Here is a 25,529-nt window from a genome sequence, read left to right as displayed (position 1 = left end):
TTACTGTGATAAAGTGTCATGTTCAAGGAAAAGCATATACATCAGAAAGACTGGAGATGATAATACAGAGAATAAGTATAAGAAAAATGGAGACAATCATTGGAGACCTCTAATCGCAGCAATCCTAGATAATAAGCTAAACCCCAAAGTCATGAAATACTAGCACTAGAAAAGGTTTTAGAACTCACCTAGGTCAGGTTCATTATTTTATAGATTAAAAAACCAAGACCCAAAGAGGGGAAGAGGATTTGCCTAAGGTCAAAAAGCTAGTGATATTAACTGGTATTTTTGTAAATTTTCTAATTTAAAAATTTGCAAAGTGTATTTTTAGAGGTTAGTCCGCTTAAACCCCACAGTTACCCACATATGTGTTATGAATCACATATGTATACACACATTTGTATATGCCCACATACATATACACATACATACATACACTTAAATTAATATATAATTTTAAATTATTAATATGTAAAATATATGTTATATATTCATATATTATATATCTAATATAGAAATACTGGATTATATAGATTATGCAAATATATATTATATGATAAATATATTAATGATATTTTGTATATTATAATGTATAATATATAATTTTAAATTAATTTATTAAATTTATTGATTAGTTTAAATGAGTTAATTATAAATGTGTGTTGTGTTATGTGTATGTGTATGTGTGTGTATGTTACACTCAAGGAAACAAATTTAGAGGGGTTAAGTGACTTGCCCATGGTCACATACCTGGTAAGGGTCAGGAGAAGGATGTGAACCTGAACCTGCCTAACTCCAGGACAGGTACTCTATCTGTTCTGCCAAAATGCAGAGCCAGTATCCTTGCCTTTTCCCTGGCTGTCCCCCATGGCTGGAATGCTCTCCCCCTACCTCCCTGTACCTGACTTGGGTCTCTTAGCTTCCCTGGCTTCCTTCAAGACACAACTGAAAGTAATCCTTCCTTCCTCCTTACACAGGAGACCTTTCTCAGGCCCCCTCTGCCTCCTCTGCCATTGCTACTGCCTTCGCTATGAAATAACCTTCTGTCTACTCTGTATATATCTTACATGTACACAACTATTGTCATACTGTTTTCTCCATCAGAAGGTGAGTTCCTTAAGAACAGGGACCATGTTTTTTGCCTTTCGTGTATTCCCAGCATTTAACACCGTCCCTGGCACATGGTAGGTGCTTAATCAATGCTTGTTGATGGACACTCTCTTCACCATACATTACTCTGCCTCCTCACACCGATGAATGCCTTCTCCTGACTTCATTCTTTTTAAAAACCCTTTACTCTCAGCCTAGACCTCTTATCTTGACAACCATTCACTGGCTTCTTCCTTGCCATCCTAGAGGCCCCAAATCTGGAGGACATGAGAAAAATGGAAGAATGGAAAGAAAACATTCCTAAAGAAAATTTGCATCAACAAAAGACTAAGTGATGGGGATTTGTCTTAGTCCTCAGTGGAAGCCTTGTAGTACTGTTTTGAAGCCTGAGTGTGTTCAATCCAGTCTCCACTTTCTAGTTTTCCTCAATTAATCTCCGAAGTCTCTGGGGGTCTGACTGAAGTGGGAGTCTAAGATGCCCTCTTTTCCCTGAAAAGGAGTCCACTTGAAGTTGGCCCCCTCTGCTCCGAGCAGAGAACAATGGGGCCGAATTCTTTCCTGATTTCCGATTTGTCAACCTCCCTTTCTGAGCCCCAGGAAAAAAAAAGAGAGAGAAGAAGAAAACACTCCACTCCCCTCCACCTTAGTGAAGCTGTATTGTTTGGTTTTCCTATGTGATGGCTGTTGGTGTAAGCAAGATCGGAGCCGCACTCAGGCACTTCCTCCATCCCCTAATTAACTGACATTGGCTCCAGAAGGGCCAGATTGTTCTCCTTGGAGGTTGGCGACAGCAGGGCAGGGTCTGAGATGTCCTGACAGGGGAGGGGAGGGCCATGGAGGCAGAGGAGAAAGAGGCTGGGAGGGGAAGACAGGAAGCTGCCAGCCTTAAGATGGGAAGCTCATTAAATATCCTTTGAGAGAATCTCCAATGGGTCTCTGAAGACCAACAAAAAAATGGTTCTGGATGTTCTGATAAAGGAAGAAAGCACATTTCATCCACTCTGAACTCATAAACTTATGTCCCCATGGGAATGAAAAAAGGCAAAAGAGATCTTTAGAGAAAAGTAGGAAAAGACAGAAACAAAGGGACAGACAGAAAGAATTGATCTGTCCTTCATTTACGTATCAAGCCCAAAGTATCACAGTGGTAAGGTATCAAGATGGACTATGGAGTCAGAGGCGCCCAGGTGTAGTGGCGAGAGTTGAGTACCTGGAGTCAGGAAAGCCAGGCTTCAGACCCCACTTCAAGCCCTTGAAAGCCTTGTGACCTTGGAAAAGTCACAACCTCTCTGGGACTCAGTTTCCTTGTTTGTAAAATGAAAGAGTTGGATTTGATGACTTAGGTCCCTTTCTAGCTCTAAAATAGTGATCCGAAGACCTGAGTTCAAATCTCAGTTCTGCTACTAATTATGTGTGACCTTGAGGAAGACCCCCAAATGCTTCAGTTTTTCCTAACTGTAAAATAAGGGGATTGCATTAGCAGAATTCTCTCCTTTGACCTGGCTTTTTCTGCCTCTAACAGGGTCTTAGACTCATAACAAGTATAGACACAGATATTATTTTCTTCTTTTTTTTTTAAATTTATTTTTTATTTTTAGTTTACAACACTCAGTTCCACAAGATTTTGAGTTCCAAATTTTCTTCCCCTTCCTCTCCTCCCCCCTCCCCCCCAAGATGGCATGTAATCTAATATAGGTCCTACATATGCTTTCACATTAAACTTATTTACACAATAGTCAAGTTCAGACATTATTTTCTACATGTTTGCTGGAGAAATGCTATATGACAATGGTTTGGGGAATGGATGGTAAAGGTAGTAGCATAGTCAGGAAGGTGAGAAAGTACCCCTGAGAGGCAAGAAGGCAGTAGCTGCTGCTGGGAGCTCTGAGGAGGGCACCAGTCTCTCTCCCACTCGGAGGCTACCTTTTTTCGAGTCTGATTCCTCATGACCCCATTTGGGGTTTTCTTGGCAGAGATACTGGAACAGTTTGCCATTTCCTTCTCCAGCTCATTTGACAGATGAGGAAACTGAGGGAAACAGGGTGAAGTGACTTGCACAGGGTCACACAGCTAGTAAGTGTGTGAGGCCACATTTGAACTCAAGAAAATTAGTTTTCTTGACTCCAAACAAGACACTCTATCTGCTAGACCACTTAGCTGCCTTGAAGTTGCCTATAATAAGTAAATAAAAGCATTAAGAACATGGACCTTTGGGCTAATGTTAGGGTGGTCCATTATATTGTTGTGCGAGAGCTTTCAGAGGAAAGCTGGATGAAGAAAAGCTGGAGGAGGAAATGGCAAACCACTCCAATACCTTTGCCAAGAAAACCCCACTAAGAATCAGACTGAACTGAAAAATGACTGGACCACAGTAACAAAGTACAAGAAAAGCAATTAAGACCTTATATCAGGAGATGAGGCTCTGGAGAATCTACTTACCTGGTTGGCTTTCCTTCGAGGTCTGTGTTTAGGATTTCCTGCATTGCTGGTGTCCCAGGGGAAAGTCAAATGCACAAGGCTCTGCTTTACGCTGCCTGAAGTCTTAAGCATAGAGAGACAGAGACAGACAGACAGACAGAGACAGAGAGATGAAGAGAGACAGAGAGAGAGAGAGACAGAGACAGAGACAGAGAGAGAGAGAGACAGAAAGGGAGAGACAGAGGGAGAGAGACAAAGAGAGAGAGGGACAGAGAGAGAGAAAGAGAGACAGAGACAGAGAGAGAGAAAGAGAGAGAGACAGAGAGAGACAGACAGACAGAGACAGAGAGATAAAGAGAGACAGAGAGAGAGAGAGACAGACAGAGACAGAGAGATAAAGAGAGACAGAGAGAGAGAGACAGAGAGAGACAGAGACAGAGAGAGAGAGAGTAATTTGTACATGCTTCCGTAATATTTTTAGGATTACAAGGAAGCTGCCTCCCAACAATCCTCTAAAGTAGATATTGCATGGTTAATTATACCCGTTTTCCAGATGAGGGAATAGAGACTTAGGAAGGTAAAGGGACTTGCCCAAATTCATGCAGTTAGTAAATGTATGACCCAGGATTTGAACCGACATATCTGGTCTCATGCTGCCTACTACCTTAGGAAGACAGGTCAAGACAGAGGGAGAAAACCTCAGAAAGCTCTCATTCATCCCTTTCAGGGATCTGTCTGTCTTGCGGTTCTGTACACAGAAGGCTCTGTCTCTTGTTTATAGCTTGCCTTCCCCATATTTGTTTGCAGACTTTAGATGACAAGCCTCCTGAGGGCAGAGCCTCTCTTTCATCTCTTTTTTATACCCCATACTTAGCACAGTGCTTGGCCTGTGTGTTGTTGAGTGTCACTGCATCTTCACTACAGGCTCTCAAGCTAGAGCAGGAAGACAATTAAAGGGGATTCCTCTTCCAATGGCTTCCAAGATCCCTTCGCCTCAGCTAATGTTTGATTCTCCAGGGGTGACTGTACTTTGGCTGGGTCACCATAATCCAGGGAGTGTTTTTTTTTTTTTTTAGCTCCACAGTTTCAGAAATTCTATACCATTATAGGATTTAGGATCATACAGGACACCAGTTAGTCTGGTCCGGCTCCTTTTTTCAGGAGTACTTGCTACCTATGCCTTCAAAAAAACTTATATTTTACTGGGGGGAAAGCTGTTGTTTGTCCTTCAGAGATATCAGCAAGGTGGTGTCTTGACTTGCAAGTGAATTGGATTTAAGTGAGGAAGGACTATGCAAAGTCACCGGCCTCACTATGTCTGCTGCTATATGTATACTGATAGGTGAATACAAAAGATTTGCAAAATAAACACAAATTCACTGGAGTGGGGGTGGGGTACAGCAAATACTAACAAGCCAGAGAAATCAGGAAAGGTCTTTTGTAGGACGCAGCAACTATTTGTTGTTCAGTTGTATCTGACTTTTCATGACCCCATTTGGGATTTTCTTGGCAAAGATACTGAAGTAATTTGCCATATCCTTCTTCAGCTCATTTGACAGATGAGGAAACTGAGGCAAACAGGATGAGGTGATTTGCCAGGGATCACACAGCTAGTAAGTGTCTGAGGCCAGATTTGAACCCAGGAAGATGAGATGACAGCCAACCCATGGAAGGACCCAGTTTGGAAAGAGTTTATGGCTGGCTAACATAGCCTTCAAGAGCTCAGCTCCACAATGTTCTCTGAAAACTTTGACCGTGAGGCCTCTAGAGTTATTTCTGGTTGGCTATCTCTGAATGGTGAACTGGAGTGTGAGCGCCTGCTAGAGACAAATGACTCCTGACTTTGCCTTCCCTCCATGCCAGGATTGTCACCACCCGGTTGTTGGGTTTGTCATCATATCACTCATCTTCCTTGCAAGCTCGGGTCATTGCCAGTTGCATTTCCCAAATTCTCAGATTATTTTCCCTTAATCCCATTTGTGAATGGATTGGTTCCTTTGTGATGCAAAGGACGCACCTTAATCTCGTCACCGAGTTGTCTCTAGTTCACAAATATGGGCTGGGAAAGCCTAGGAGAAGGCCCAGTGTAGACAGCTAACTAATCTCATCCATTGAATGCTTTGTCTGGTTCCTGATCTTGCCCTTAGATGCTGGGGGTAGGGTAGAATGGACTGGTGGCCTGGAAATAAAATGGAGATAGTCCTTTTTTTTTTCTTTTAAATAATATATAATATCCCCCCCCATTACACATTAAAACAATTTTTGATACTTGTGGGTTTTTTAAAGTTTTAAATTCCAAATCCTATCCCACCCCTCCCTGAGATGGCAAGCAATCAGATATAAGAATCTTATTTCTTTGTACGTTATTCTAATTATCCACTACCACAGGTAACCAAGAATTGTCTGTATAAGAGGTCAATCGTGGGGACTGAAAATAGGATCTGAAAGGAAACTGGGGAACTCCCCTGTGGGCTCTTCAGGTTTCCTCCTTCATTCTTTTCAAATGAGACACCGTTTGTAAGATGCTTAGCTTTGGAGCTGGCATGTAGTAGATGCTTGCTTTTCCACATCCAATCCATTACTAAAGCATGTCAGTCCCACCTTCATGGCCTCCCTCTTGTCCATCTTTTTCTCTCTATTGGCAAGGCCAACACCGCTCTTGAGGACTTCATCCCCTGTTCTAGGTGGAGCAGTGAATAGACTGATGGGCCTGGAGTTGGGAAGACCTAATTTCAAACACATTTACTAGCTGTGTGACTCTGAGCAAATCATTTAACCTCCATTTGCCTCAGTTTCCTCAACTGTAAAATAGGTGTCATAACAGTATCTACCTCACAGGTTATTGGGAGGATTAAATGAGATAATATTTGTAAAGTTCTTAGCACAGACCCTAGCACATATTGTTTAGTCATGTCTCTGTGGATCATATTATCCATGAGGTTTTCTTAGTAAAGATACTAAGTGGTTTTCCATTTCCTTCTTCAGTGGATTAAGGCAAACAGGTTAAGTGCTTGCCCAAGGTCATATAGGTAGTAAATGTCTGAGCCCTGATTTGAACTCAGATCTTTCTGACTCCAGGACCAGCACTCTATCCATTGAACCACTTAGCTGCCTCCTGCCTAAAACATAGTAGGTGCTTAATAAATCTTCCCTCCCTTCCTCTGTCTCTCAATGCCTTCTTTCCTCCCTCCTTCTATGCCTTATTTCCTCCCTTCCTTCTTCCCTCACTTCCTTTCCCCCTTCCTCCTTTCTTCCCTTCCTCCTTTTCTCCCTTCCTTCCCTCCTTCCTTCCTCCCTCCCTTCCTTCCTCCCTCCTTCTTTCCTTCTTTCCCTCCTTCCTTCCTCCCTCCCTTCCTTCCTCCCTCCTTTCCTTCCTCCCTTCCCTCCTTCCCTCCCTCCTTCTTTCCTCCCTCCCTCCCTCCCTCCCTCCTTCCTTCCTTCCTTCCTTCCTTCCTTCCTTCCTTCCTTCCTTCCTTCCTTCCTTCTTTCCTTCCTTCCTTCCTTCCTTCCTTCCTTTCTCCCTTCCCTGCTTCCCTCCCTCCTTCTTTCCTTCTTTCTTTCCTTCCTTCCTTCCTCCCTCCCTTCCTTCCTTCTTCCCTTCCTTTCTCCCTTCCCTGCTTCCCTCCCTCCTTCCTTCCTTCCTTCCTTCCTTCCTCCCTCCCTCCCTTCCTTCGTTCCTCCCTCCCTCCCTTCCTTCCTTCCTTCCTTCCTCCCTTCCTCCTTCCTTCCTTCTTTCTTTCCTTCCTTCCTTCCTCCCTCCCTTCCTTTCTCCCTTCCTTCCTTCTTCCCTTCCTTTCTCCCTTCCCTGCTTCCCTCCCTCCTTCCTTCCTTCCTTCGTTCCTCCCTCCCTCCCTTCCTTCCTTCCTTCCTCCTTTCCTCCTTCCTTCCTTCCTTCCTTCCTTCCTTCCTTCCTTCCTTCCTTCCTTCCTTCCTTCTTCCCTTCCTTTCTCCCTTCCCTGCTTCCCTCCCTCCTTCCTTCCTTCCTTTCTTCCTTCCTTCCTCCCTCCCTTCCTTCCTTCCTTCGTTCCTCCCTCCCTCCCTTCCTTCTTTCCTTCCTTCCTTCCTTCCTTCCTCCTTCCTTCCTTCCTTCTTTCCCTCCTTCCTTCCTCCCTCCCTTCCTTTCTCCTTTCCCTGCTTCCCTCCCTCCTTCTTTCCTTCCTTCTTTCCTTCCTTCCTTCCTCCCTTCCTTTCTCCCTTCCCTTCTTCCCTCCCTCCCTTCCTTCCTTCCTTCCTTCCTTCCTTCCTTCCTTCCTTCCTTCCTTCCTTCTTTCCCTCCTTCCTTCCTCCCTCCCTTCCTTTCTCCTTTCCCTGCTTCCCTCCCTCCTTCTTTCCTTCCTTCCTTCCTTCCTCCCTCCCTTCCTTCCTCCCTCACTTCCTTCCTCCCTTCCCCCTCTCTTCCTTTCCTCCTTTTCTCCCTTCCTTCCCTCCTTCCTCCCTCCCTTCCTTCCTTCTTTCCTTCCTTCCTTCCTCCCTCCCTTCCTTTCTCCCTTCCCTCCTTCCCTCCCTCCTTCTTTCCTTTCTTCTTTCCTTCGTTCCTTCCTTCCTCCCTCCCTTCCTTCCCTCCTTCCTTCCTTCCTTTCTTCCTTCCTTCCTTCCTTCCTTCCTTCCTTCGTTCCTTCTTTTTCTCTGTAGCATTTCAATAGTAATCATTAATCTCTGATGAACCAGCTCATCAGTTCTAGTGTAAATTGCAGGAATGGCCCTGGAGGAGGTTCTACGTTTGAAAAGCATTTGGTAAACCTTAAAATGCTTTGTAAATGTCAGCTATTGTTATTATAGCACTGACAACTATTCTATAGAGCGGATTTATTTATATGGGTACATATAGTTTCTGATAGAATGTAAGCCCCTGGAGGACAAGGACTGTTTTATTTTCCTCATTGTCTCTCTATCCCACTCTCACCCCAGCACAGTACCGAGCACAAGATGTTGTTGTTTAGTCATTTTTTTCAGTCATATCCAACTCATTTTTGTCCCATTTGGGGTTTTCTTGACAAAGATGCCAAAGTGGTTTGCCATTTCCTTCTCCAGCTCATTTTCACAGAGGGGGAAACTGAGGCAAACAGGGTGCAGTGACTTGCTCAGACACAGTTAGTAAGTGTCTGAGGTCAGATTTGAATTCAAGAACATGAGTCTTACAGACTCCAGGGCCTGTACCCTGTGCACTGTGGAGCCACCTAGCTGCCCTATCCACTTCACCACCCAGGTGCCCCCTCCACACCCTCCATAATGGCAAAGTACCTAACACATAGGAGGTATTTATACATACTTGTTGGCTGATTGATGGATATACTTATCTGTGCTCATGTAATTCCCCTCCTAGTGGATTAAAATCTCATTCAGGGCAGAGACTATGAAGATTTTTCATCTCTGTATCCTCAAATAGGGACTTGAATATAGTAGCCCTTTAATAAGTATTTGTTAAATGCAAGAGAATTGAATGGGATTATATGGTAATAAGCCTAACCATAACTTGCATTTATATAGTGTTTTAAAGTTTTGTAAAGAGCTTGGCCTATTTACATGTCAACTCAATTGATCTCCATAACAACCCTAAGGTAGGTACTATTATTATCCCCCTTTTAGAGATAAGCAGACTGAGGCACAGAAAATGTTAAGTGACTTGGCTGGGGTCATTTGGCTAGTATGTGTCTCCAGTAGGATTGGAACTTAGATCTTTCTGATTCCAATACCTGCCCATTACCTGCTGCATTGTCACCTAGCTGCACATAGTGAGCATTTTAAAAATACTCAGTCAGGAAAAATGATGAAGCTTTGTACCCATCTCTTCTTCTTGTTGTTGTCATCTGTCCTTGTTCTGGAAGAGGTCCTTGACATCAGGGAGGTGATGACTTGACTCGAAGTTGACTTTGATTTGAGTGAGGGAGGGCTGTGCAAGGTCACCAGCCGCACTTTCTCCTCCAGAGCCATCTGGGTCCAGTGGCCTGATATGGATCAAGATGAACACCCATCTCTTAACAGAGAAATGGTAGCGCAAATATACAAAATGAGGTTTATTTTGTTTGACTAACATTCTGCCTTTTTCTTTTCAGTGGGAGTGGAGGAGAAAAATTAAATATTCAATAATTGAAAATAAAATTTACTTGAAAAGATTTAAAAATGCTTATTGCTTCATTTACCAGGCAGCTGGCAAGGCCTCTGAAGCACGCCAATGGTGTCAGCTCACCCAGAGCTCCAAATTCTGAGTCTCCCTGGACACCTCCCAAAAGGCTGGACTCCTTAACAAGCATGAGGCCAATCTCGGTTTGGTTTATTTTTCTCGAGCAAATGGACATGATACTCACCAGAGAATTATAAGCCCTTCCTCAAGTGCTCAGGTTACACCAGCCCTTGGCCAATTCACTTCTCTTACAATAAAATGAACTTGAGCCTGGTATTTAAAAATAAGGCAAAGGAAATGAATCCCCTACTCAACTTCCCCATCTTCAGTTCTGCACCCACATTCAATGAAGCAGTGTGAGGAAAAACACAGGGAACTGAAAGAGACCTTAGAAGCTGGCCATCTAGTCCAACCTGTAGTGTGCTGGTAAATATTTAACAACTGGGTCTCAAAAAATGTTTGCAGGACACACTGTTAAGTTTAATCTGCACCAACATTTTCTATATCGCCTTTTAAAATCTGTTGTTGTTCAGTCATGTCTGACTCTTCGTGACCCCGTATGAGGTTTTCTTGGCAAAGATACTGGAGTGGCTTGCCATTTCCTTCTCCTGTTGATTAAGGCAAACAGAGGTTAAGTGACTTGTCCGGGGTCATGCAGCTAGTAAGTATCTGAGGCCAGATTTTAACTCAGGTCTTCCTTACTCCAGGTCCAGAACTCTATCCACTGAGCTACCTAGCTGAGAAATCTAGAAATCAACAAAACAATACATCAAGCATTGAATTGTAGCATTTGCCAATTTCTAACATGCCAACCCTTCAAAATTAGTCAACTCTCTCAAGCAAGTGTGAACAAGCTCTATTGTACCTCGGAGACCAACTTCTCATTTCACAGATGAGGAAACTGAGACCCCAAGATGGAAAGCTACTTGCCCAGTCATTGGAAGAGCTGGAATTTAAAGCCAAGCCCTCTGTCCCAGAATCCAGCATTACTTGCATGGCACCAGAAAGTGGGACAACAGTTAATTTTTAGACTTTCTGAACGTAAGGGTGCTCTTATTCCCCCTTATATAGGATCATAGATTTAAAGCTAGGAAGGGCCCTTAATGACCATCAAGTCCAAGACCAACAGGTCTCATTTTACAGAGAAGGCATCTGAAGCCAGGAAGTGAAGAGCCATGGTCAAGGTCACAGCTGGAGGTAAAAAGTACAACGGTTCAAGGTCAGGTGCTCGGGCTCCAAGTTAGGCATTCTTTCCCACGGTACTCGGCCATGGCTGGTAAGCATTCTGCATGAGTTTTGCCTGTGTTTTTACAAAAGCTCAACATTCTCATCTGGGTAAGGCCATGAATTTAGTGCGTGACCTGAGATCAATAGCTGTGGGCCCCTATTTCCTCAGCTGTGAACAATGGTTTACTCTGATGGACTGGGTAGCGTCAGGCGGAAGAAAAGAAAACCATGCACTTGGGAAGGGGCTGTCATCAGAGGCCTCCATCTCCATTTCCTCTATGAATGTTTCTCTTGAACTGGACCACCATGGCTTATAAAACTGTAATGACCATGTTTCCTATCATCTGCCTGTCTGATGTATCTTTTCCTGCTTGGCCATGGACAAGTTAATTCATGATGTGGTATGGTAGATGTCACCTGGCCAGGAGGCCTGTGGATGACTCTGCCATATATGTGGGGGACTCGTTTTTTCTCCACTGAACTCCCAGAACCTTTTGCAGGGGCCATAGTCAATCGTCTTGACCCATATCTTGCCATTGGACTCCTATGACTCTTGAGACAATGAAGCTGATGACTTTGCATGGTCCAAACTCACTTAAATTCAATTTACTTGCAAGTCGAGACATCACACTCCTGATGTCATTGGTCCTCATAGAGAATGAAGAATGGACAAAAAGAAGAGCCTTTACCTTTATTATGGACTATACTACCCAGCAGTATAGTCCATGTTGTATGGCCTCTGGTAGACTATAAGATCCATGAGGGTGGGAGCTGTCTTATTCTTCACTGTAGAACTATGTAGAACATGGTCAGAACTGAGCAGACTCTAGGTACAAACAATATCACAGTTGGGAGGAACCTTAGAACTTAGAATGTCAGAGCTGAGAGGGACATTTAAAAGATGGAATGTCAGAACCAAGAGGGACCTCAGAACATGGAATCAGAGAAGAGAAAGACCTTAGAACATGGAATGTCAGAGCTGACAGGGACCTCAGAACATGGAATCAGAGAAGAGAAAGATCTTAGAACATGGAATGTCAGAGCTGAGAGGGACCTCAGAACATGGAATCAGAGAATAGAAAGACCTTAGAACACAGAATATCAGAGCTGAGAGGGACCTTAGAAAAGAGAATGTTAGAGGTAGAGGGGAGGGATGCTTAGAACAGAGCATGGCAAAGAGATCTTATAACAGAATGTCAAATTTAGTAAAGACTTTAAAGGAGGGAATGCCAAAGATGGAAGGGATAGAGCATTTGAGCTGGGGGGGAGGGGGTGCAATTAGAATGGAATATGTCAGAACTGGGAAGGAGATTAATTACCATTTGAGCAAAGTCTATATAGAGAAAGAAATTGAGGCTTGGAAGAGGAGAGATTATTGTGGATATTTGCAATACAGTCTCAAAATAAGGTGATGACACACACACACACACACACACACACACACACACACACACACACAAAATCCCCAAAGCCAGCATTCAGCTCAGTCCAGCTCTCATGGTAGCTTCTGAAATGAAATTGTTTTTCTTTTTGTACTAGCTCCCAAGCCATTCTCCAGCCTGGGCCCTGTTGCCATTGGCCATCGCTATCACCAGGTGGGCTTTTTCTGTCCTATTCACTTCTGTGACATTTCAAACGCACATGCTGCCTGCCAAGACTGTCTAGACAGGAGGCTAACAAAGAAATTAGCAAGGAAAAGGTGGGAATGAAGGCAATTCTCTTAATAATTCAGGCAATTAAAAATAATTTTAATCCAAGTCTTCTTTTCCCCTCTGAGCAGTCTGGATAATTGCTTCAACGTTCAGAGTTAGCTGGACTGTGGAAATGTGAACTAATAATTATTTCATTAAGACCAACGAGAGAGGAGGGTCTGGGGTCATCTAGTTCCATTCTAAGGAAAAGGGAGAAACTGAACTCCAAATCAAGCAGTTAGGACATAAAATCCACTGAATGACTTGGGGCCAATCACTAGCCCTCCTTGAGTTGCCTTGTAGAATTCCTAGTTTCCTTCAAAGGCCAGGTCAGGTACCACCTCCTACAAGAGATCTTTCCAAGCATCTCCCCATGTCTCTCACCACCACCCCCAATCCCACTGAATTGAATTCTGCTTTCAGTTCATGGCTGTGAATGTTTCCTTTCCTCCACTGTTCTGAATCTAGAGATTAAAACTGTTTCTTTTCTACAACTGGTCATCTTTACTGACTAACCCTAACTTGAAATCCCACACTTGACATAAGCCTGGGAGTCCCAAATCCCATCTTCTTACCAAGAGCACCTGAGAGACTCTTGAGATCCTTTTTCTCCCCGTCCTGTTCCCCTAATCACTAGGACTCTAGCCCTTAGCACAGTGCCTGACACATCGTAGGCGCTTAATAAATGCTTATTGACTGACTTGTTAATAATCTAGGGAATGGGCTGAAACAGAGTTGGTCTTTGAAGCAGCCATGTGGTGACTTCATCTCTAACCCAAACCCAGAATAAGTTGTAGCTCAGACCACAGCTTTCCCCTCCACAAAATGAGTGGTAGGATTTTGTACTGTAAGGGGCCTTAGAAATCATCAAATCAACTTCTTTTATTAATTTTATTTTTTCAATCTCTCATTTTACAGAGAAAACTGATGCTAAGTGAGTTGCTCAAAGTCACACAGGTGATGGAGGCCTGAGTAGAATCCTTAAAACTCTAATAGGTGGGAGGTGGGAGGAGGAGGAGGTCAGATAGCAGGGGGAACATGGGAGAAATGAGGAAATGGCCAAGCCCAGAACAAAACACACTGTTGGGACATCAAAGTCAGAGCCTTATGTTTATATGCAGGCAAAGTCTGATCAAAGGACATGAATCTACAAAACCTGGATCTCTACCCTGAGGATCAGTAATCAGTGGGAAGAAGCAGGGGGTATGAGCTATGCCCAAAGGGCTGCAAGTAATCCCTGGCATTTGGAAGGGAAGATGAGGTCATCCACTTGCCTTTCTACCTTCTTCTTTGTCCTCCATAGACATTTGGGGGCAGGAAGCAGGATGGTGGGGGGGGGGGTGGGTGGGGGGGGTGCCACTGTTCAGATAGGTAGGAAGGAGAGTCACTGAGAAAATTACTGCTTTCTGGAGTCCCTCCTCCTCCCCTGCCTTCCACACATATACATCTCCAAGTCATTCACTCAAATAATAATAATAGCCCAAATTGATTTAGCATTTTAGGTTGCAAAGTCCTAAACTCTTGTTATCTCAGTGGTTGTTCACAACCTGGGGGGGTGGGGGCGGGGTGTTCTAATTATCCCCATTGTACAGATGAGGAAACTGAGCCAGAAAGGAGTAAGATAATAGTTTAAGTGGCAGGGGCAGGGGCAGGATTCAAAGCCAGGTCTGATTCCACCTACAGCATTCAATTATCTTACATCTGGCCTTTTCTTCCTCCCACTGAATTTGGACCCTAGCCCTCGTAGTGGTGAGATTTCACCTTATCTGGCCCTGACCATGCTATACTCCCCAGCTACCTGGAAGTCATGGGACTTCACTGTTACCCTCCTGCCCCTCCCCACGGCTACACCTCTCTAGCTCCCCTACATACCTTGTCTTCCCTCCCCAGAATGTCAGTTTCTTTCCAGTAAAGACTACCTTCCTTGGTTGTTTGTACCCCCAATGTGCCTGGCACAAAGAGGTTACTTAATAAATGCTTTCCCATTCATTCACACATGCCCATTACAGATCTTTATAGGGGCACCAGGGGTTCCCCAGAAAGAAATGGCCTTATGGAAGTATCTTGCAGTATTTTTCTGTGTGAGGAAAGGAGGCAGAGCACTTGAACCTTTAGGAAGCCTTGGGGATGTGCTCTGTCTGTTTGTTGGCATCTGTCTGCAAGTCACAGGGAGGAATGAATGCATTTGTTCAGTATTAACAATGAAAAAAAATAAAAACCCAGTACCACCTAAACCTCTATCCGCAGGATTCAGAAGAGAGCCAGATTGTCCCTAAAGTGCCTGAGTTTTTCCCTTGAGTAAAAAATAAACAAAATACAGATAGATTTGGCTTCAGATTCCTCCCCCCCCCTCTTCAGCCCAGAAATAGAGGGGCCCTGAAGCATAATTCTCAGGGGGATTATCTTCCAGAAAGTGGGGGTTCATCTCTTCTCTGGCCTGCGGTTTTCTCCTCTCTAAAATGAAGGGGTTGGAATGGATGATCTCAAAGGATCCTTCAAATTTTAACATTCTATTTTTGAATAGCCTAGATTCTAAGAACCTTCTGTCTCTAGTGCCCCAACTCAGCTCTACCATTCCCTGTTCCAAGGTCCCCCCCAGCCTTGACATCTCCTGTTCTAAGGCCCCTCCCAGCCCTGACATCCCTTGTTTTAAGGCCCCTCCCAACTCTGACATTCCGTGTTCTAAGGCCCCTCCAAATCTGACGTTCATCCAGGAGCCCTGAGCTTGAGAAGCCACGCTGCTGCCCTTCCGCTCGCGCAGCAGCAGGTGGCGCCAAAAGAACGGTTTAGAGATTAGCCACCCCTTGGCTCACGGAGCTGCTGGATTATCTCAAGACTGGCCAGGTAAACAGCTCTGCCCGGCCTAGGGAGCGGGTTTGAGGCTGCAGCGTGGCTTGCCTTTACGAAGCTCGCGGGATCCTTGTTTGGTTTTTGTTTGACTGTTCCCTCCTACCCCCACCCCCGGACCAAAGATGTTCCGAGAGCACTGTAGAGTTTTTCAGCATCAAATAAAAGTAGAGGGCTTTTTTCTGAGCTCCTGTGATTTCCTTTTAGTCGACTAAAAAAAAAAAAAGAAACGCTTAAATCCTTTCCCCTGCACCCTAGGGCGCAAACCCAAGCCGAGAGGCCCAACCTAGCTTCTGCTGCCACCTTTGCAAATTACCTGCGGGGACGGGATGGGAGTGGGAAGGCGGAGCCTTCGCAAACCCAGCCTGAGCCTTTGGGAAAGGTTTGCAGCAAGCCAGAGGTTGGTGGGGGTTGGGGGAGGCCTGGGGAAGGATGGGAGGGGCTTCCAAGAAAGCAGCAGAGGTGGGTGGTTGTAGGTCTCTGGGAACCGACTTGAGTTTCCAAACTCCTCCTCCCCTCCTTAGCCCTCCCTACCTCCCAAAGAAATCCCTGGAAGTGGAGGTAGATGCAGGAGTGGGGAGGTAAGGGGAGAGGAGGAAGGGTGATAAGTGGCGAACCTCCGCCCAGGGCACCCCATAAGGTGAGGAGGGGGCTTGCTAGCTGTTTCCTTTTGATTAACTTCTCTTTGCAAGCATTGAATAACTCCCAGAGACCAAACATGCAGAGTATATGTTTGGGGGAGGTTGTAAAGATTTTGGGGTTTTTTTGTTTTGTTTTGTTTTTTTGGGGGGGTGCGGGAGGAACAATATATTTCGAAATAACCATCTTTCTGTTAACATTGATTCCAATTAATATATTGGGGTGGGCGGTATTTTTCAGAGACAAAAAAAACAGATTGAGGGAAGAGAAAGAGAGGAAGGAAAAGTTGAAAAAGATTACTGGCAGGGGAATGAGAGATCGAGAGAAGGAGACATCAGAGGCAGAGAATTGAGAGCTGGGTCTCAAGGTGAGGGACTGTGCCTTTATTAAAAAAAAAAAAAATCAGATATTCTCTGGGCCTCAATCATGCTTGGCCTCTTTGCACCCCTGGGCTTCTTTAGGATCTTCCCATTTTCACCCCCTGATTAGCCCAGGGAATGAACTTTGAAGCCTCAGCCCTGTGTCTACTTCCTATCTTCGAGAGTGTGGCTAGAGCTCTGGACCTGAGAGCAGGAAGATCTGGTTTCCACTGTCCAGAAAACAGCCTTCGCTTTCTCTTCTCTAAAATGGGTATAATGGCCCATTATCCCAAATGAGTTCATAAAAGGCGTTTTGTAAATGTTAAAGCACTTCATATCAAAGGGGGCATTTATTAACAGCCCAGTTCTATGCTAAAAGCTGGAGATTCCAATACAAAAGTGCAATCTGTCTCTGCCATCTAACACCTTGCTTTCTATCAGGGAGGTAATGCATATCGGGAGTGGTGGCCTGGAAGGGGTATTTTGGTTTGGGAAGTGACAGCCCTTGCGTTATTGGTTCCTCAGACCTGGATCCCCGGACTGTTCTCCATGGCCTGCTCCCAAACAGTCTTGAATGCATTGGAAAGGATCCGTTTCCGAGGTCTTCCATTCATTTCTCCCCCAATCCTGAAAAAGGGACTGAAGTCCATGAGAAACCTTCCCTACCCTCCTCACCTTTCCAGATCCCAATATTCTTTTGGAAATAGGGAACCCCTGAGTGCCTCAGACCCCCCGTTTTTGACAATTTCCTTTATTAGTGGCAATTAGAGGGAAAAAGGAAAATCAAGGGCAGTGACCTCCAGGCTCACCACGATGAGATACTCAATAATTATAATTAATAGCTTATAAAGGGCCTACTTTGACAGATGCCAAACTGAAGACCAGAGCAGTGAAACAGACGGTCACACGGCTCCAGAGGTGGTACTTGAACCCAAGCCAACAGCCTTCTTATACTCGACCAAAGAGAAAAGAGTTCTCCCCCATCCCCCATCCACTATGCCCTATCCCCCATCCCCCATAGCCCTCAGGAGGGATGAGTAGGTTGCCACAGGCAACTTTGTCCCTGGCCCTGTTCAAGGTTTTCTTTTCATTGCTATCCATGCCCCTAAATTGCTGCCTTCCTAGAGTCCGATTGGCTCCGGGACTCCGCGGTTTCTGTCCGGCGGAATCCTCAGAATCGCTTTCCCGGGGCGTCAAGATCGTTTCTGGGAAGACTTCGCCTTTTTGAATGGGAGTAGAGGTGGACGAAGTTTGTGCGTGTGTGTGTGTGTGTGTGTGTGTGTGTGTGTGTGTGTGTGTGTGTGTGTCTATCAAGGATAGAGACGAAGAAAAAATAACCCTGAAAACTCTGAAAGCGATTTCATTCTCCCCCATCGCATTGTCTCCAGGTACCAGTCAGAAGGTATCTAAGCAGGCGAGAAGCAGATCTCTTAGCGCCATTCGACGGATGAGGACTGAAACCGAGATAAGGGGAATAAACGACTTGAGTGCCCTGAATCTCACAGCGACTTGTCCAAACTACACAGAATTAGTGGCAAACTTTTTTTTTTTTTTTAATAAACCACTTCTGCAGCCTAGGCTTCTCAGTTGTTTTTGATCATCCCTCGACCATTCATTCCTCTACTCTATTAGCTAACTAAACATGTCTTTCTCAAGGTGTCCCTGTTTTTGTATTTGCGCCTGTCTGTTTTTCTTTCTGTCTCTATGTCTCTGTGTGTCTCCTTCGACGTCTCTGTGGTTGTATTTGTGCCTATGTCTCTCTCTCTCTCTCTCTCTCTCTCTCTCTCTCACACACACACACACACACACACACACAATTCACTTTATAGTTCCTCGTGTGAAGGCTGTTCCCCATCTCTCTCCTCACTCTCCTGCACCTCAAATACTTGTCAAATTAAATCAAATTGAATTGGATCTCACTGAATGGCGGAGGTCGGGGCAGAAGGGCCACATTTTTCTCTTTTAGCATTGAACTCTATTGTCCTCACTCCTTTGGAACCGGGTTTTCAGGTTCGCCTGATCGAAAGTGGACAAAAGTTGAAATCCACCTCTTGCATTCTTCCTGTGTTCTCTGGACCGCGGAGTGAACGTGTCCCCAGCTTGGGTCGGCACAGTAAGTGCCGTGCCAGGCTGGCACCCGGGGAAGCGATCAGAGAAAACGGCCCCAAGCCTTCTGTCGCGTCTCACTTCCCCACCCCATCCCACCAACCCTCTCCTACCCCACTTAAAAGAAAACTCTGTTTACACACTGATCTCCATTTGGAGTGACAAGCTGCAAGCAAGACAATTCTCAGGAACCTGCCCTGAGTGATGGGGTCGTACATAAAGGGGCTTTTGCTCTGGAGTTTTCGTTAAAAAGCAAAAACCTATCCAGTAAGTGAGGAAACTGGTGGGCAGGATTAAGGATTATAGAGCTTTGGTAGTATGGCTTAGCGCCAGGCGTTGAGGGCTGAGGTGACCTCTGGAGCCCCCACCCCCACCCCAAGGAGGTGCGGGGGTTGGGGGCGGGCAGCGTGCGTGGCATGTAAAAAACCAGTCATTCCCAGCAAGAAACCAGATCCCCGGGTGTCATTAGGGGGAAATTGAAGTGGCCTGGGTAGGTCACATTTCAAAAGATGAAATAGAATGTGTGAGTTTCGAAGAGGGGGTGAGGGCGCGCGAGGGCGGTGAGGGGAAGACCGGAGAAGGGTGAAGAAGCCGGACCAGGCCTGCAAAGGTGGGAAAAGTTTTCTCCCTCTTATGTTAACATTCACCGAGAGACGCCACACACACACACAAAGACACACACACACAAAGACACACACACACACCCTTTCGACCTGTGAAAGGCATGGGTTCTCCAGGACTAAAATTCCAAGTGCGAGTCAAAAAAAGGGGGGGGGGGCATTGAAGGCGTCCCTTTTGTCCACTCTCAAGCTTCACCTTAGTTCCAGAATTTCTGACTCAGCTCTCTTCCCAAGCCCTGAAGGGAAGTAACTAGACTCGATTCTCTACTGCCCCTTCAAGTTTTCTAAGGTTCCCTTCGTCTCTGAATCCTCCGGTCCTACCGGCGCGGTGAGTTGAAGAGGACCGCACTGGAGTTGGGGTCACCAAACAGCTGCGTTGTCATCCCACCTCTAACACTTCCTAGCTGGATGACTGTGGAAAGGCGACTTAATCTTTGGTCTTCCGTTTCCTCACGTGTAAAACGAGTATAATGCTAGCAGTCCAGATGAAATGTGGCATGGGCGGATAGTTCAGACACCTAAAGTCAGGAGGACGTGAGTTCAAATCCTTCCACACATACTAATGGTCTCGCGATCCTCCTCTACTCCCTTAGTCTTTCTGAACCTCATTCTCCTCATCTGCAAAAGTGGTTGATAACATATCACCTCCTTCAGTTGAGTCATTTTGAGGATCCAACGAGCTAACTTACGCCAAACGCATTGTAAACCTCAAAAAATTAAATAAATGCGGTCTTTCAAAAAAAAAAAAAAAAACAACTTCTCCCTGTACTTCATATTGAGGGTAAAATCGATGTCAAACATTCCATAGAGAAGAGGGCTGGGGTCCGTCCCCAAACTAAGGCCCAAGATGACAACTGGAAATCGCCTTAATCCTGTGGCCTTTAAGCAGGGCCCTGCTGTCTAGGAAGTCTATTTTGAGGTCCCAAGGTTCACAAACAAATTGCTGGTGAGGGGAATATGAGAAGGCGGTGACTTCTTCCTAAGGGGCTGGGTTAGGATAGAGCTCCGATTCTCCTCCCCGCTTAAGTCCATCCATACCTGGCCGACCTGGCCAAGTTTAGCACATCCGGCCTCCGGGTGAAGATTCAGGAGTCTGATGCCAAAGGTAGATGAGGCTGGTTCTTCATGAAGGGGGGCGCTCTCTCACCAGAAGAGTTGGAAAAGTTCGGGACGCTTCCCCAAACTACTGCCTCGGGGGCTACATTCTGCTCCAGGGATTCAGCTGTTCACCCGAGCTGGAGGATTCTAATGCCCCGGGCATCTCACCTGGTGACCAAGTCGGGGTGTTAACCATCCTTGCCTAGCCCCATGAACACAGCACCTTGGCATTGCCCGAAGAAAGACTGGGGGGCTGTGAAGAAAGGTGGGCCGAAGGAATGGGGTGGGGGGGTGTGAGGATAAAGAGAGACGCTTCTGCTTTCACACTTCCCCTACTTTTCAAAAAAGAGAGAGACGGTTCTTTGGTCCTCCAGCACCAGTTCTAGCTGTCTAGTTGGCAAGCTCCAGGGTGGAGGACGCTAGTGGGGGAGGGAGGATGAGACTGACAGATTCCCCCGGTGTTGGAGAGACCCCGATTGGGGACTAAGGGACTAAGGAGATGGTCGGACTGTTTTCCAACAGAAGGACAAAAGAAGAAGCTAGCATCTCAAATTTCTCTGTTCAGCTTCTCAGCCGCACAGGACGAGAAGTAAGCCCAAGTTCTTGTGGGTTCCCCTCATTTCTCATCCCTTGGAAAAATCCAAGTGCCCCCATCCCTGCGTTGTCCCTTTTCTTTTTCCTTCAGAACGGAACTAATCCAGGTGCAAAGTATGAGTGTGACTTCTCAACTAGGGTTTCAAACACAAGGCATTAAACAAGTTGGTAACCATCTCCCAGTCTTCACCTTGAACCTTTTTTTTGGCCATCCTGGCACAAAAATAAACAAACCAACGAATGAATGAATTAATGAATAAATAGAAAGATGAATGGAATGATAAACAGACAACCAAGCGAGTGAACAACAACAACAAAGCCATTCCACATCCAAATATTATCTTTTCAGGCTAACACCCAAGGCTGGGAGGTGGTGAGGAGTAGTTAGACCACTGGGTCTCCTGGAAGAAGAAGGATGCTTTAAGGGAAATCTAACTCCATAATAAAGTCAAAATATTTCAAAGCTGCAAAATTTGGGGGGAAAACCCTCAAATTATACTCTTCACATAAGGTTATTTGATTGCTTCTCTAGCTGATATGGTCAATTACACCTTCGTTCTTCCTTTTCTCTCTTCTCTTTCTTTTTCCCTCTTCTCTCTCTCTTCCTTTATCCTTCTCCCTTCTCTTTGTCTTTCTTTTTGTTGTCATCAACATTCCCTATTGACCAACGTTCTGATGAGTACACAAACTTCACTCACAACTACTGGCCAGTCAGGTCTTTGGAAGTTAGGTATGCACCCACTCTCCATGCAAGGCATGGCCTTCAAAATACCCCAAATCACCTCCATACAATAATGAAGTACCAGAAAGAGTGGTGGAAAAAAGGCTGTCCAATTGACACCTAATTCTTATTGTATCTGATAGGTACCCAGTCCACAGGCATGCCAAAATATGGGGAGGTCTACCATGGAATAGTGTTGAAGAAGTGTTTGTCACTGTAACTGGGAGCATTTCTCTTTCTCTGCCCTTACTTACCACAGATATGAACATTATTTCCTGATCAAAACTATCATGGCTTCCCTTCTTGTTAAAAACTTCACTGAGAATAGCACTGAATTTTCTACCACACTTTCCCCAAGGGGAATGTTCTGCAAAGTTTGCTTGGGTAAACTCTAAACATCTGACAGAAGGCTAAACAAGGAACTGGCATCTATGCTTGGGCCTCATATGGTCTGTAACTCAGAAGTTTAAGATTTAAGACTTAGAAATGGGAATCACCATAGTGTAAGGACCTTATTTATAAATTGTGGCCCAGAGAGAGAAAGTGATTTTTCCAAGGTCACACTGGCAGAGATTGACAAGCAGCATGGAGAGATTTTGCCTCTGACCAGACAGACCATCTATTTCCACCCCCTATAGTGCTCCCAGCTATCCAGACCTTTCCTTCTGACTTGGAGAAGAGAGGAAGTGAAAAGATTTCCATTGTGAACCCTGAATCCTCTGAGCCTTCCAAAGTTCACCCCTGTCAAAAGGCCTGCACTCTGACAGGATCCCTGACACTTCCAGGAATTGGGAAGCTTACAGGGTGGCAAAATGCCTGGTGGCTCTGCCCTTTCCTACCCAGTAAAGCTTGAATCATGGTACTGGACCTCCAAGATCAAGTGGCTAAGAGACACAGAGCTGTTTTTATTAGGCACTGGAGGCAGAATCTTGGTTCTCCGGGTCTTTGAGTAATTCTGTTCTGTGGTTTCAATGTTAGTCTGGCCGGGGCGATATGACAAAAGCAAAAAGGTGTGTGGGAGTGGGCTGAAGTTTTTCCATCCCCTGGTGTCCAAGGCCTATTCACTTCAGGCCAGGAGAGAGGAGAAGTAGCTACTGAACCACAGAAAGAAAAAAGGCTGAAGTGTTCCCACTATGGGAGGTGGGAGTGAGAAGGGTGGGGATGGGGGTGAGAAGAGTCCAGAAAAGGATATGTGTGGAGGATGATCCAGGTAAAGCCTAGAGCATCTGAAGCCAGCCTCCTGGCTATGAACTGGGGTGAGAATATGGGAGGTGGAGAGTTCATCCTACTGTGAATCAGGTGATGCTTTGAGCAAGAACTGCCAAGATACTGAATTTTTTTTCCAGATGGGGTGTCAGGAACCCTACAAACACACACATGCACACCAAAAGATCCATCTAGGCTCTGAGGGAAAAGGGAAGGAAGAGAGATATCCCTGAACTAGACCTGATTCTCGCCAGATACCAGAGGCCTTCACTCCTTTGCTTTTGAGCACATTCTGGCCACTGAGGCCCAGGAGGCCCATGAGAGAGGAAGTGGAAATTGAGGGGAGGAGAAGGGGAAAGGGAGAAGACTGGGGGGCTGGGGGTGGCAAAGCTCCAGTGCTGAGGGAAGCAGAGCTGCTAGGTGACCAAGGCTCTGACCGGGAGTGTTTGCTGGATGGACAGATAGGTGGCACTCCAAGCCCAGAAAAAGGGGCCTTTAGCCGGCACCAGGCCACCAGGGCCATAAACCTACCCGGTAGATTGAGAGAGGCGCCAGGTGAGTAATCGGCAGGCTAATCCAGAGAGATTGCTAGCTGTTTACCCCTGTCCGCCAGCGCCACGATGGTTACTCATTAACGTTACTATATACAAATAAGATATACAAGTGATAAGGGAGACAGAGACAGACAGAGAGACAGTGACAGACAGCGCCAGCCTACCGGCAGAATCTCTCAGATCTGACCACTGGTCTGGGAGGAATTTGAGATCAGTTTCACTGCAGGAAGGGGGGAAATCCCCAAAATGCAGAATAGAAAGAAAATCAGTATCTTTCTTCCTTCTAGCTTCCCCTTCTTCCCTCCCGACAACAGAATCACAGTTTTTAAATTTAGGTTTGCAAATTTCACCAAAAAGGCCTCCTTCCCAAACACATCCATCCATCCACTCAGCCAGATAGCCATCCATCCACCCATCTATCATTCCATTTGTTCACTTAGTTCATATGTATATTGTAGGTCTGTTCTGCTGGACTCTGGACATGGACCTCTGGATCAGGACCCAGGGGACTGAAGAAGACTTTCTCTCTCATCCTGTACCAATGGAATATAAACTCTGTGAAGGCAGTCTCCCTCCCTCTCTCTCTCTCTCTCTATCTCTCTCTCTCTATCTCTCTCTCGAATTCTTGCACACACTAGGCTCTTAAGAAATTCTGGTTGAATTGCATTTGTCAGATAGAGACAGCTTGGGACATAGGCAAAGAGTAAAGAGACCAGAGGATCCCTTCGGTCTCTCTCTATTTCCAATGATGGCGAACAGTAGAACAGTAGCACTGAAAAGAAAACAGCCCTTTGGCCCCGGGTTCTCTGTCTACCCAAATGGCCCATTTTACAAAGACTTACCAGGAAGAAAAAAGGTACAAGTAGAAATTGGGGACCAGGCCTCATCCCCACCCCACACCAGATCCTATGGATTCTGAGGTTCAAGAGAGTCTTTACTCATCCACCCACCCCACCCCTGGTGGGGACAGAGGAGAGTGGGTGGGGAAGATAGCCTCCCCCCCCCCCCCCACCATTGTAGCCGGTTTCAGCTTCACCGAGGTGTAAGAGCTATGGACCTGGGCCAGCACACTCTCCCCCCCAGCTGAGGGAAGGAGGGCAGCCGCCTAACCGGCTCCCACAGTGATCTCCCAGTTCATGGCCCGAGGGCATGGAGGTGGAAGGCTTTCACTAGTCCCCTTCAGTCCCCACCCTCCACTCCCCTCCACCTCGAGGTAAGGGTAGGAATGAATATGCAGAAGGGAAGGTTAGACAGGCGCTCCGCATTTTATTGACTGTTTAAAAGATAAAACTCCACTTCAAAAGGAAACCTACTGGACTGCCGGGGGCTGGGGGGAATCCTCCAGAAAGAAGGAGTAGGCAGGAGCTGGGGAGAAATGGGGGCAGGGGCAGTCGGGCCTCTACCGCCTTCTGGAGCTCAGAATTATCGCTTCCACTCCAGAGGAATTTCCCTGGCTTTTTGAATTAAAGTCTAAGAGGCTCAGTCCACCCCTGGATCTCAGGCCTACAGGAGAGATGGGGAGCTGGCGTCGGCGTTTTGAGCCAGAGTGGCTTCTCGCTTCCAGGTGTCATCCCCAGACCACTGAGGCAGCGGATCACTTCTTGGACTTAAGAAGATTGCAGGTGCGAGCCCTCGGCAGGCTCCAGAGGGAAAAAAGAGCCCTCGGTGGGAAACCTAATCACTATAGTTTTTGACAGGTGACAGTGGGCAAAGCCATCGGTCTCTGAGCGTCTAATTCCTAAGAAGTCTTGCTTCCCTAACTAGCTTGCTGGAGGTGGGTGAGGGAAGGATTAGAGTGAAAGTATTTTGTAAGTCCCCTACAGTGCTAGAGCACTGGTACCTCTTTCCTTCCTTCCCAAGGTTTGGGAAGCTGACCCTACCTGGGAGTAGCAGCTTCCTAACCCGGACCAAGGGCGAAGCGGCTTGGGGTCAGGGGCCAGTGCCAGCTGGGGGAAGACTCTCCTCGCTGCCCGTCGGTCTTCCAACCCCACGATCTGAAAGGAATTGAGACTCGCCTGGCAGTATCCTTAAGAGATAGGCCCAGACGGCTAGACGTGAAAACTCTGGGAACCGTCCGTCCTTTTCATTCCTCTGTCCTGGGAAGCCTCTAAAACTCGGGAAAGGAGGTTACCTTTCCAATAGCAGAGCTGAGACTGGAGACTAGCGAGCGTGGCAGCCTCACCTGAAAAAGGCCAGGGTGACACACACACACACACAC

The 25,529-nt window shown here is 46.0% G+C and overlaps 1 pseudogene; it reads left to right on the top strand.

The window, feature by feature from the left end:
* The window catches only part of LOC118852271, a 181,181-nt pseudogene extending 160,249 nt beyond the window's left edge, over nucleotides 1–20,932 (top strand).
* Nucleotides 20,933–25,529: the final 4,597 nt, after the last annotated feature.

Source organism: Trichosurus vulpecula, chromosome 1 (genome assembly GCF_011100635.1).
Source record: "Trichosurus vulpecula isolate mTriVul1 chromosome 1, mTriVul1.pri, whole genome shotgun sequence".
NCBI classification, from domain to species: Eukaryota; Metazoa; Chordata; class Mammalia; order Diprotodontia; family Phalangeridae; genus Trichosurus; species Trichosurus vulpecula.
This window is presented reverse-complemented; position numbering and strand designations above follow the sequence as displayed.